The following is a 14,113-nucleotide window of genomic DNA, read 5'->3' on the forward strand; positions in this document are numbered from 1 at the left end:
TACTGAAAGTATTCTTTGAGATCAACCTCATAAACCGTGAATCCTTTGATGCACTCGGAGTTTCCCTGGTAACTATAGGGGAAAGAAATGAATAAGTTTCATGAATTATACTGCATCTATAATTTATTAGAGTGATCTAATTGTTTGTGGACACTGATTGAGAACCTAATTGAATATCAAAGCCATGAGGTAATGTTTCCATCTTCAACACTTGGGCCAGTCCTGCACCGATGGAGATGAATACACAGGAGAAGTGCACGTGCAGCGCACAGTGACTATTGACTGTTGGCACTGTGATACTCTACAAATGAAATTAGTGCATGAATAGATAAACTGATCACTGATTTGCAGAAAATTAACTGGCAACATTTTTTACCCCCTTTTTTTTCAGTTTTAGTCCTTTCAACATGCTTTTCATTCATAGTAGCTGAGATGACACAAAATCAGGATTGAACAGTCACAAGCAGCAAATGGAACAAATGACCTAAACATGACTTTTTAAAGCTGTTGGATTACTTGCCAAATAAAGAAGAACAGTGTGTGTGCTGGGACGTATCACACTACGGTAAAGTACTTCCAAGTAATTAGTTTCTTTTTAAACAATGTCTCTAATCCTCTCCTCTCTCATTATTTTTACCCTGTTGTATACTTTCTTATTCCCTCTGCCCACACAGCTTCTTACACCTCTTACAGGGTAATTACCAGGACTATCATTTTATCTTTAAGAAAGAGGTAAATAGCAACATTTGAGAAAAAGAGGAGGACTGGAACCTGCAACAAAGTGAGCAGGGCACACGTGGTACGAATAAAGTGAGAGCATGGTCAAAAAGCAAATGAGCGAGCAAAAACAAGGAATGGGCTCAACCACGCAGTAATTAAACTAGAGAAATTCTGTGAAAAGAGCTGTAAAAGAAAAGAAAAGAGCCACAAAAGACAGTTCGTGAGACAGCTGACAATCGATGCTGTCATTTATTTGCTGTGCCACCCACTTTCCTATCTGCTTGGGTGTTAAAAGATGCTGCAGCTTTACTGCGTGTCTTCGATTTACACTACAGAGACATGCAGCTCTACACACTTATACGTTTAATTCACTCTGAAACTTTACATCCTTTCATGTCAGACTAATAGTCCAAAGCGGTGAATTCTCTTTCGCAATCAGTGGACAAGGATTCCCAGCAGCCATCACAGCTAAAAGCCTACAGCGAGGCTGTTGAGGGGGTCATTTGTTATAATTACAGATGCTGAGAGGGGCACACAAGTACAGACTTCCATTTGTGAGCACCTGAATGAAGACAGATGAATAGAAGAGCCTAAACAGTTTACAAACATTATCTGCTTTATTGCCTGTGACGTTAGAAGTGAATGAATTAAGTGATGCATGCAGCGGAGGAGTGATTTTGTAACTGAATCAGTATAGATGAGCAGGTGTAGCAGGATAAAAGCAAGTCATGTCCTTAGATTTAACCTCAATCCAAACTTATAGATCTCCATCCATCCATCTTCTTCCCCTTATCCAATTCAGGGTTGCAGGGGGATGGAGATTATCCCAGCTATTTTAAGGTGAGAGGCAGGGTAGACCCTGGCTAGATGGTGGGTTCAAAACCAGAGCCTTGTTGCTGTGAGTCAATAGTGCTAACCACTGTGCCACCGAGCTGCCCTTCCTTATAGATCTTATGTTTCAAATCTTAGTTGTAGGGGTCCAGTTTATCAAACTACTAATACGTCATGAAGTACACACACCTAAATCTAGACTGAGATCTCATGCAGAATGTAAAGTGTAGGTGTAACAAATGGATCCCTCTAATAACAGTTGTTTTGTTGCATTAGGCCTATATAACCACATAGGACCCTTAACTGCATCCACTCTGTGTACAGCCACTCTCTGCACTCACCTAAGAGCATCTTAACTCTTTGTTGAACTGTTGAACACACAGAGCACATTACTACTACTCCCAAATGTTTTAGAGAAGTGTGAGACTGAGATGTGGGTGACCCAGAGTTCACTCTCAGGCGTTATACAACAGTTCTGTGGGTGGGTAGGCAAGGCCAGGCTGCATGAGCACTATCAAAGAGTGGTCTTATGGTATTGTGGGGATTTTACTTGGCGATATCCTCTTCTTTCAAGCTCAGGCGTGCAAGGCGTCCTGGGCTTTGGTTGGCAGGACAGTTTAATGTTGATCTGCGCTCTCTTCTAAGGACATGAATTGTGTTTTTGCATTTTTAAAGACTTCAATATCTGATGAAACACGAGGAAATCGCAGAATTTTCTTTAAATATGAAACCATTATGGATGCATTGTTGGTTTGAGACACTTCATTATACAGCAGGTGTATAATTAACTAGAGCTGGGAATAATTCAGTTTCACGTTATTCTCTGCCTCGTCCTTCCTTTTGAAGCTCGTTGTGCTAATTGGAACAGCCAGCATGAATGTTGCACGTAACATCTGTGACTGTGGGAAAAAAATGATAAAGATTGGTCTTGTGTTGGTAGGGTGTGATGGAACTACTGTAACATCATGATCGCTACTATAAAATGTATCTAGGTATTTATACCTATTGTCAATACAAATAGTTAAAATCCACAATTTGCAAGAGTTCCTCAGTACAAAAGAGGAAAATAAACACCTTGAAAAAATAAAACAAATACAAAAGGAAGAAAATTGATCCCATCAAAAGTGCCATCATTTTGATATGGATAACAATGATGTCGTAAAACTGAGATAACATGCAGTATTTCACTTTTCTGCAGTCACTTTATATAGAGAACTGGGTGAGTGACATAGAAATATTATATTTCATTGTATATGTACAGTATCAAACAGTTCAAGTTAGAGTCAGGATTCAGAGGTCACAGCAAAAAGGTGTTGCTGCTTCCACAACAGCTGTGATTAGTGTTCCTGGTGATTAATAGCATCTCTAGTAATATACAATTTCTGCAGTTATTTGCAATATTAGCCTCCCTGTCTCTGAACTATCTGATTGCACTAAGAGGCCAACCTGACTATCAAAAATGTAAGTTGCCTTACATGGTTTAACTTTTACGTGGATGTACATTTTCACCAATACTAAATGTTCATCACATCCTTCTCTGTCAGCTCCTCAGCACAGACCGTCTGAGAATCATATATACTCTAATCATGTAACAAATTTCCCTAATCTTCACAACTAAAGTGAGTTTATTTCTGGCATAATAAAAGCAAGTTTTTTTCTTTATTTTATATTATATTTATATTTATATTGTATATATCTGTATATATCCTCTCTCTCTCTCTCTCTCTCTCTCTCTATATATATATATATATGTATATATACACTGCTTTTTTTCCCTCACAAATGTTTGCTGAAGTACATTTGCAGGGGCTATTTGAAGCTTCTATGCTCAGCATTCTCCGTATGATTCATAACATAGAGGACATCCTGCTCACTGTTCATTGATCAAAAATAAGACCTGTGTGAGTTGTAGTGAATAATAGCCACAGATCATTAGTCAGCTGGAACTGTGATGAAATATCGGTGAAGATTTTGGCAGATATGAAATACAGCAGCTGACCGTGTCATCTTAAACTTCATCCGAGCTCAGATACTTTTTTAGGCCCCTTATCCTGCTGAGTAACAGGAAAACAATGTGCACATCAATCATCAGTACGTCAGTGCTACGAGGTGCATTTCCATTAAAACCATTAATCCATGTATAAAAACTGCAAAGTTTTTAATTTAGATAATGTTTCTAATCATTAGTAACGTTATTGTTGCTTTCTCATTAGTTTGTGTGATGTTTAACCTTTTAACTTTTACTTTTTTTAATCATATATAGCACTGTATAGTACTATACATATATATTAAGTTTGTTTTACGGGCAGCTGACGCCTGTTCCCTTGTTATTTCATGCTGAATGACACAAACAGAAACTGATGTTGACTCTAATTTTAAATTTATACAGTCATGATAGAAAGAAATTATACCTCTGTCAGTTTTAAAGTTTCACATATCAAGACATAATAAAAAGAAGTGTCCGGTCCTTATCAGGTCTTATGCGCTGTCTCATAGCTATTGAGAGAAAATCCCAATTCCATTTGGATGAGCTCGGCACACATAACATCTTAGGTGCTATAGAATCAAACCAGACGATAAGATCAACAAATAGTAAGCAGTGAGTCTAGACAAAACTAAAGAGTGAGCTAAACAGAGCATGCAGTGCAGAATCCAGTCCCACCTGTCTACTTTCATGTGGCGTGTAGCCTAAGCCACGCTTTCTATACTTCATTTGAGTGCTGAATCATTCTAAATTGGAAGTTAACCAATCAAGAGGTCACAGACTGGAGATGAACACTCAAGAGAAATATCTATGTGCTTTTGAACCATAAGAGAATCTTTTACTCCAAGTGTCTGTTTGTCTTTCCACAGCTCTCTTCTGTTCTCTGCTGTAATATAACATGTTTTTATGTTATCAGATATACAGGAAATAGGTGATGACAGACCTGATCAATATTTGTTTTATCCAAGCAAAGAGCTTAAAAAAGTCACTCCAGCTAGCGATGGAGTGGGAAGCAGTTTCCTTGGGAACACGTCAGATTACAAGACTTTTCTTTCTGTGTATTGTGGGATGGTTGAATGTATGCAGCTGCAGTGATGAACTGACTGCCTCATGAACTGAAAGAGGTGCTGACATCCTATTTTTAAATGAATGAATGACCACTGAACTGGAATGCCTGTGGAGATCTACTGATGGGTAGTTGTTAGTGGAGGATGGGGCTAAGACCCAAAAGCCCAAAGAACAACTCTATGTACACATAAGTGTGCAGTATATTTTTGACAGGGCAATGTTGCCCTCAACTTGCCAGAAATGTTGTTGCAAAGCTTGAAAGCTACTATTTGTGCTATCCACCACATTTTTGGAATATATGCAACTAGAGATGAATCCGATATTACGTATTGGTATCGGTCCGATACTGACGTAAATTACTGGATCGGATATCGGAGAGAAATAAAAAATGTAATCCGATCCATTAAATATCAAAAAAGCACCTCACAAAATTTGCGACAGGGCGTAACTCGGCTCATAACCATAGCATGTGGGAGCAGTGTGCTCATGTGATAGAGCAGCTGTGTGTATTTGTAGCTGCTACCAAACTGACATTTCATCTCTGAGGAATCCCAGAGAGAAGTAAAGCAAGTGTGTAAGTTCATCCTTGAATGTTTGTAAAGCATTCCCACGTTAAGCTTAACAACCGATATATGGAGCGAGTGCCTCTCTCCCTCCCTCTCCTGTTGCTACTTCAATCATGAAACTGATTAATGATCAGCTGATCGGCTTTTCTGTCGTGAGTCCATCTCTCTTCTTTGTTTTTGGCCCACTTTGCACCAGAAAGAGGAAACCAGCAGCTGAACAACATCAGCACGTTTAAGCTTGATAATCTGTTGTTAGAATTTATTTACTATTACTTTCTACACCAGGATCTTTTTCTACGTAGCTGACGGCTGGTAACTGTGCAGGGGCGGATCTAGCAAAGTTTTGCCAGGGGGGCCGATAGGGCATGAACAGGGAAAAGGGGGCACAAAGAAATACTTTTCTTTCTTATTCTCATTTAAAATGTCTAGTTTTTAATAAATAATTATCTGAATCTTACACCCAAAATTTTAATCTGATGTAAAATATATAGAAGTCCATTACTGTATATAGTAACTGTTAAGTCTAATATACCCTAGTAAGCTATAGTACTTTTTCCTTTGGGAAGATACCATCTATGCAGTCTGCAGTTCTGTTGAAGAAAGATGTTGAATCTATTTAATTATTCTTGAAAAATAATTTATTTCTGTGCATTTTTTTTCCACACTGCATCAAATTAAAGTTCATTACGTTGATTAAGCATCATGAGGCAGAGGGTGGGGGGTTCCCTATTTTTTTTTTTTTTTTGCTGGGAGTTTTAGAACCCTATTAGTTAGGTTGCTTACTCTTTAAAATACCAGAATAGGGAGGATGGAGCAGGTTTAAGTTTATTAGATTGATCAGTATTGCTGAACTATGAAATATTTTGGGTGCAGTGTATTTTTTACATATAGGTATAACAGAATAGCTTTAGTGTTGTTGTTTATTTAAACTTAAGTATGAACTTATACAAAATACAGCAAGATATTAAAAAAACAGTTTTATTGATTAAAAAACACACTATAGCGGATTCATATCGGTATCGGCAGATACTGATGAATTTATGATATCAGTATCGGACATAAAAAAGTGGTATCGTGCCATCTCTATATGCAACACAATGATCCTCTGACGACACATATTAGTGACTTCACTGCAATGAAGAAACAATTTAACCAGCATAAACACCAAATAGCACCACAAAAAATGATTAGAGTTTATATGATTCTCAGGCGGTCTGTGCTGAGAATCAAATTAGCGCTGGTTTCAGGATAATCTTACTTGGGTAAAACTGATGTACGTCGTTCTGCTCTCACCTGCAGGTTTTGGTACTGGTTACAGATTCGGATGCACCTTTGAAGAAGTGTGTTTAGCCAATGTTATTGTTCTTTATGGTCTTCAATGTTGTGAAATAGTTGACTGTGACTGTTTAATCACAGAGCTGAAGAAAATATCCGTGTGTCTCCGTATAAGTACAGCAGGTTCTGCCAGCCCCTCAGTCAGCCAGGACTGGTCAGGACACACTAAGTTATTCCAGCCAGAGGGCACAGATGGGCAGAAGCGGGCAAAGACAGATTTTAATAGCATATTGATTTTGCAGACCTCATCAAGCTGCTCTCCTCCGGTTCTTGTGTTCTGCCTAATTTGTTTGGAAACGAGGGATCAGAAAGTGACTCATCAAAACATACAGCGTTCTCTGTCTGGGAGCAGAGAGCCACCACCCCTTAATTCATCCTTGATCATCATTTTCTATTCATTTCAGTTCTCTGTCTAGTTAAACTGTCCAACATACTAACAGCTCAAGCCGCATGTCATATTTCATGTAGTCATGATCAATATTTAGACTATCAGAATAACTGTATCTCAGACAAGAACAATCCAGCTATGATTCCTTGCAAATGCCCTTTTGCTAAAAAAAAAAAAAAGTAGTATTATGTCACCACAAACTCCTTTTTTGTAAAAATCAATATTATAGGCCCATGTCCTTTGTGCCAAAAATGTCCTTTCATGCTCTCATTCCTGGTATCTGCATGCTTCTCTAACCCACAGGGAAAGAGGCTTCCCTACCTAGCAATATTAAATCTTCTCAATTATATGGTTGGGCTGCTGCCGGTTGCTAGTCTTGGAGAGGGCCTATTGTTTTGATGAAAAATGTAATCAAGATACTGTCTTTCACTCTCAGCGGTTGCCTTCTTGGCACGTCCCTTTGGAAAAACTATGAAAAAAGAGAGGTGGCTGATTAACTGTCTTTCTGCCCTAACTGCTGCCAAGCACACATGTACGAATTGCATGTGCTGTATTATTGCACACTGCATACTTTATATATGCATATATTTAGACCTGCTGGTTTAATATGTACAACGGCTGTTAAGATTTTTAGGTTTGAATGAATGTCATCGTCCTTTATGCTTTATCCTTTCACTATTTATTATCTTTAAAAAAATATCATATGATCACTATTACTTATTTTCTAAATATGTAGTTATACCCCAGGGGTTGTCAAATACACATTATACAGATTTTCCTACTGATTATGACCACCTCCATGGCTAGTCATTCTACTCCAAAGTAATTGAGTAACAGATGCACAATTAAATAACACTTTTCTTCACTGCAAACTATAGAAATTAATGTTGTTGTTCTTTTAATAATGTGTCCAAAAAAGAAGGACCTTTCTTGTAAATTAACAAAAACTTGATGATATAGGATCATTTTTCTGTAATTTTACAGATTTATTTATTACAGTTTAAACCCAAAGAGTCATGCTGAAAGATTTCTTTCATGTACTACAGCAGAATTTCATTATCATAAGGAAAAACGGAGACAGACTGTTGCACTTCTCTTTCTCTTATTAAGATTTAAATGTATAGTTAAACTTCTTTTCACTGACAGAAAGCAGAGCTTGACTGATCAGGCTCACTTAAGATTAAACTAAAACGAGTTTGGCAACCCTGCTTTCTCATATGCTTCTGCTGACATTCATACTTGCATGCAGATTTAAACAATGCCATACAACATATTAACGGCAACACAATGACAAATGATTATATTCATCCATCCATCCATCCATCCATTTTCTTCTGCTTATCTGGGGCCGGGTTGCGGGGGCAGCAGCCCAAGCAGGTGATCCAGGTGTTTTGTTTGTTTTTCTTTTTTCTTTTTTTCTTCCCCCCTTCCTCACCATCTCTATTTTTCTTTCTCTCCCTCTCTTTCTTTCATTCTTTCTCCCTGTCCTATCCCCCAGTCATGTCTGTCCCGTCTGTAACAACAGAAAATCAAATCAAATAAATACATAATTATAATAAAGGTCAATCAAATGGATCAATATGGCAAGGCCATGATGATCCAATTGGTAAAGTAAATCCGCTTGGCATCTTTCTTGCCCTTCAGACAACAATTCTGATGGCTAAAGATCCAAACGGGACAGGCAGAAAGAAAAAAGAAAAAAAAGAAACAAAAATCGGGTAAAAAAAAAATCTGGTAATTCTTTGTTTTTACATTCATTGGGTCCCAATCAGCCCAAATATCAAAGAGAAATAAAAAAAAAATGCATGCCGTGGAAGAGTTTGGGTCTTAGGAGGTTAAGGAATAATAAGTGATTTTTGTTAAAATAATAGTGGTGCTGGCTGGGGTGTTTCTGTGTGGAGTTTGCATGTTCTCCCCGTTTTTGTGTGGCTTCTCTGTGGGTACTCCGGCTTCTTCCCAGAGTCCAAAGACATGCATTTAGTGGAGATAGGTTAACTGATAACACTAAATTGCCCATAGGTGTGAATGTGGGTGTGAATGTGAGTGCGAATGGTTGTCTGTGTCTGGGTGTTAGCCCTGTGACAGACTGGCGACCTGTCCAGGGTGTACCCTGCCTCTCGCCCTAAGACAGCTGGGATAGGCTCTAGGCCTCCCCCGCGACCCTGAAAAGGATAAGCGGGAGAGAATGAATGGATGGAATAGTGGTGCTCTCTGAGAAGAGTGAAATTCTTGTCCAGATTTATGGAGAGGTTATTGAACAACCATTGGCTGATCCTGTGGATTCCTGTGTGGTTCATCTGTAAGCTGTGAAACAACTGATCAATCTCTGTGGATATCAGAGCAGCCAATTAAAGCCATGGAACAGAGATCCATCCAGCTCTAGACAGCATGTCGATAGCTGTGACAAAGCAGTGACAGGCTGTGCCATTTTTAGGTCGATAATGCTCTAGATCTGCATGAACTCCCTGTGATAAACTGCTCCACATTTCTCCTCTTCGCCCTTCTAATCAATTCCTGTTCACATAAGTTGTTTCTAAATACCAAAATAAAAATAAATTACCTTTTTCTAATGATTTGACTTCAATCAAAAATATCATGTGGAAAGATGTGAAGGAGTTCTCAAGTAAAGAGAAACGTAGTACTCAGAAAATCCGACTGCACTTGCAATAGGCTCTTTAATAATTTATCAGTTGATGTTGTTGATGACATGACTCTACAGCATTGAAACTACAATTTTTTGAAGATGGACTACAAAAAGTGCATCTTAGGCTTCCTCACTTCATGTGTTCGTATTGGGTTGTTCCATGCAGGTCGTATAAAAGCATAAAAGAAAGCAAAAACCCACTTCATTAGGCTTAAAGTTAAATGATAAAGTAATATACAGCCTGTAAGGTTAAATTAAATCCTTGTCACACTGAGATTAGCCCCTCACACTTTCTCTTCTAGCTGAAGTGATGATCCGGTGTAAGACTATGGCTTTTAACATTTGTGATTGAAGTCAAATTAATCAGTGATAATCCTAAAGGCTGGCAATACAGCAAAGCTCAAACTGGGGAAATAACTAATACATACTAAATTATGGTAAACCTTGAATTCACTTTGATCATTTTAATATAGCGCTTGATATTTATTCATGCAGCATTTGTACACAGAAATCTGTTCTTCAAACAACACAACAACTTTCTAAGAAGCAGAGTTTATTACAGCAGCATAATGTTCAGAGTTCACCTGATGTGGCCTTTCAGTGGAGATTCAAAACATATCAGCAGGATATGGCATGAAACAGAAAACAGATTTCTAACTAATATTCAGTCATGTTTACAGTTGCTTTCATTAATGGTCTAATAGTGCTTGTAATGGAGAATAGGGATTCCATTACCTTAACCTACATTTTTACTAGTTCATCAATGACTGATACTGGAAGCTAAGTATACACACATTTATTGTTTGGTGATTCTTTACTCAGTTTATTTGATATTCTGGGAGTATTAGCTTAGTGAGTTTATGGAAGGTGAGGGAGCAGAGGTGGACTGGCTGTCCCACCTGCGTTGGAAAATAAAATAATCATAGCTCTTCACACGGTCTAATTATTTGTCTTGTAAGCCTAAATTCTGTGTTACATAGTTTGTTGTGGAGCAAAAAAGTTCAAGGAGCTCAGTCGCTTGCTTAGGAGGCCCTGTGGCAAATCAAAAGCGACAGGTTAGAGGTATGTAGAATATGATCTGATTAATGGATATGTGCTCTTAAATTATTATTTTGTGTTTGATATTGATTTATGGAGATATTTAGCTTTTCATTTAGTGACCATTAGATTTAGGCTATTCCAGACATTCACCACAAGTGTAAAAGGAAGACTATAATTTTCAGAGGGTTGATGTGTGTTGGCGTGTAAATTCTGATTCTGCTAAAAAGGGCCAAATATTTGTGGATATTTTGTTTTCAGTTTTACGTCTCTTTGTTTTAAACCTGAAGCTATGAACTATGTGCTAGCAGTATATCTTCTTTATTTTTATACAGTATAGTCCAGTGCATTTTATGTTTAAGAAAGTTATCTGTATTGATAATAATTTAAAATTTGCAATACTTCTTAAAAGTATTGTGTAATGGAAGCATGCACAAGGTTAAAAAAGCACCGGTCTTAGTACAGAACTTGGTGGAAGTCACAAGCTCCGAGTGACTTTTGTTTTCATGGAAAACTTTTTTTGTGAATTGTTGCAAAGAGCTACAGGAGCCTCCCTGAATCATGACCTTTTTCAGAGAAGCAGCAGTTAGCCTGCAGCATAATAAACAATATCAACTTATGTGGGAGTTAAGTCAACACAGCTGCCCTCCGTTGTATTGGCCTTTGTAAAGTTAATACCAATAGATTCTATTAATTTAAATGTGGTTGGTGCATTTTCAGGTGGGCATTAACTGTTATGTAATAAAATGCTGTCAGCATCTGCAACACTTTAAGTTCACCCAGTATATTTACAATTTCTTCATTAAATAGTTTACCGACACTGACAGGTTAGCCAATATGAATTATTCTCATTTAATTGTCCCATTTAACAGCTTCACTTTAAGTAGTGGTATTCATTTTCATTATGTTCATATGAATGACCTCTCTAGCTTAGGTGAATGGGGAGCAGACACAGTGTGTAAGGAAGCAGCTTTAGAGAATGCAAGTCTGCCTCCGTGTTGTCAGAGCTCATGTAGGTGGGATTCAGGCTGTCTCTCCTTTTAAACCAGATTTTCCAAAACAAACATCTCAAATTGTCTCTACATAACTGTCTGTGAATTATCTGTAACATTAAAAAAATGGTCTGACACTCTAGATTTGACATGCAATTCAAAAAGTCACCAGACCAATTCGCTTACAAAAAGTGTGCCACTGATCATAAAATGTGGATTTTATGATTCACAAAGAATTAAGTGATGGAATGGTTGACCCCATTCAGTGGACTTCACCTTCTGCAGTACAACGAGTACGACCCCTACGACCCCTCAGGAACCCTGATCAAATTTGTAAATGTATGACTTTTCACCAACTCAAGACATTGACTTTTTTAAAATTCATTATAGAATTTTACCCTCTGATACACCGCATGCTTTGACCTTTTTGCCTGGTTGACTTGGATCTGTTCTTTACTCTTTCCATTCCTCCATGCAAAGTGAATAGTGTAGTTTGTAATTGTCTGTATTGATTATAGCGTGTTGTGTCTGTCTTGCATGATGGGATTCTAATTATTCCCAGCGGCCTTGAGCTGAAAATTAGCACTGACACTGTGACTACAGTAACTTCAACTTGTAATGACTGCACTGTCTTGGAAGAGTGTACAGGTTGTGTGCTGTATTCATCTATTTATTCATCCAGAACGAGTTGACTAGTGCTATTTTGTAGCAGCGCCCTGAATTACACCTTGTGAGTAACGCTGTTTGATTTTTTTCTAAAAGCAACTCTTTGACCATTAAGGTTGGCTTTGTGTCTGGTTATCACAAATCAGTCACACACTTCCAGATTATATTCAAACAACCTCACAATGAGAATCACTGCAACCCTTATGAACTGATAAAGCCAATGCTACTTTGTTTCAATTCTTCCCAGTGTTCTACTTAAGAAATCTTCAAAATATGCAGAAAACATCTCATGTTATTGTGAATAGGCAATGAAACATTAAGCTAATAGCACAGTATTATAAAGTAGCAAGGAATTGACCTCAACGGCTTTTATAGCTCGAAATTGTGTGCCTTCGAATGTATGCCTTCAACACTACAATTACATGTAAAAAAAAATTAAAATGCAAGTTTAGGTAGTGGCTGAAGAGAAAAGCTGTCAGGATAATCTCCAGTGGAATTAGCATGCTGCTATAAACCCTGAAGCAGCGTCTTCTGCAAATGCCACTGAAAGCAGTACCACGGACATGAGTGTCATCCTCTCATTGGTTTGTGTAATTATTCTACAAAGGTGTCACATTTAATTTGACAGTGATACGGCAGTGTTTGGGAATGCTGTGCACGACATCCAGAACTTCTACAGCTTAATTGCGGCTCTATTTATGAGAACATATTTGTTGTTACTAATTGCAACTCTTACGTTTTAATTACACTGAGCTAAATTAGCTTTGCTAGTTGAGCTCATTGTTGTGAAAAACTTGTCACTCAAAGACAATATTATCAGCTCCAAAAGATTTTAATGCTTGGTTGCAGCTGCATACTCCAAAACACTTTTCTGAAGCAAAATGGAAAACACTGTAAAAGACTTCATTTTTTATAAGCATTTTAATTATTACTAGGATTGTTATTGGACAGTAGAAATGAAAGGGAAGTCTTGGATTTAAAACTTGATAAATTAAGTAGCAACAATATTGCCTTGTAAATGAATAGAAAAGAGTGAAGAAAGTCAGATGACATAAAAACAAAGGCCTGTGGTTGAGCATTTAATGGCTATATACTTTTAGTCTGCTTTTACATTTTTTTGGTTTCCTGAAATTTCTGTACCATTTCTGCTTCATTTGCTGTATCGTCACAAACTACAATCTCCTAAGTATTATGGCATGGGATATGCATTTATTTACTTTAGCAACTTCACTCATGTTTTCATCTGGTTATTACAGAATTTGCATGATACTGTGTTAAGGCCTAGTTAAAAGTTTAATAAATTGAAAAAAAAATAAATAATTTTACTCATAAACATTGATTAGAGTGTAATTACTTCTTCAGACAAATTGATGCATTCTCATAAACTTAGAATTTATCCATTAAAAATACACAGATGAGGGCGCTGGTTTGTGGAAGACACTGTTGTGACGCTATCTTGAATACAATGGGTGAGATGGACGGCACTGTTCTGCCTAATTGGGTTTTATGTATGTGGCTAAATATTGAAAATTTGTAGTATGCTTGTAGCAAAACAAAAACATAAATAAATATAATATAAAAGCATAAGTTATTTTAACCCCGATATTGTCGCAATTTTTTATTGCCAGCAGCTTAGATATGCAACACTCCCGTGTCCGTCTCAATCGTCCAGGTAAGGAAATTCCAGAAATCCCATTTTCAGCTGGAAAATGCAAAGTCCAGATGAAAAGAACCAGCTTTCTTGGAGTCAGCTAAACAAAAATACCATCTGATTATAAGCTTTGTTAGGCTCAAGTCTCCTAAAAATCACACTTTCCCTTTAATAAATAGTGTGATTCTATGAGAGTTTGTTTGTTTGTTCAAACAAAGTTTTACTAATGC

This window comes from Perissodus microlepis, chromosome 11 (assembly GCF_051167445.1).
Source record: "Perissodus microlepis isolate ML-2025 ecotype Zambia chromosome 11, ASM5116744v1, whole genome shotgun sequence".
NCBI lineage: Eukaryota > Metazoa > Chordata > Actinopteri > Cichliformes > Cichlidae > Perissodus > Perissodus microlepis.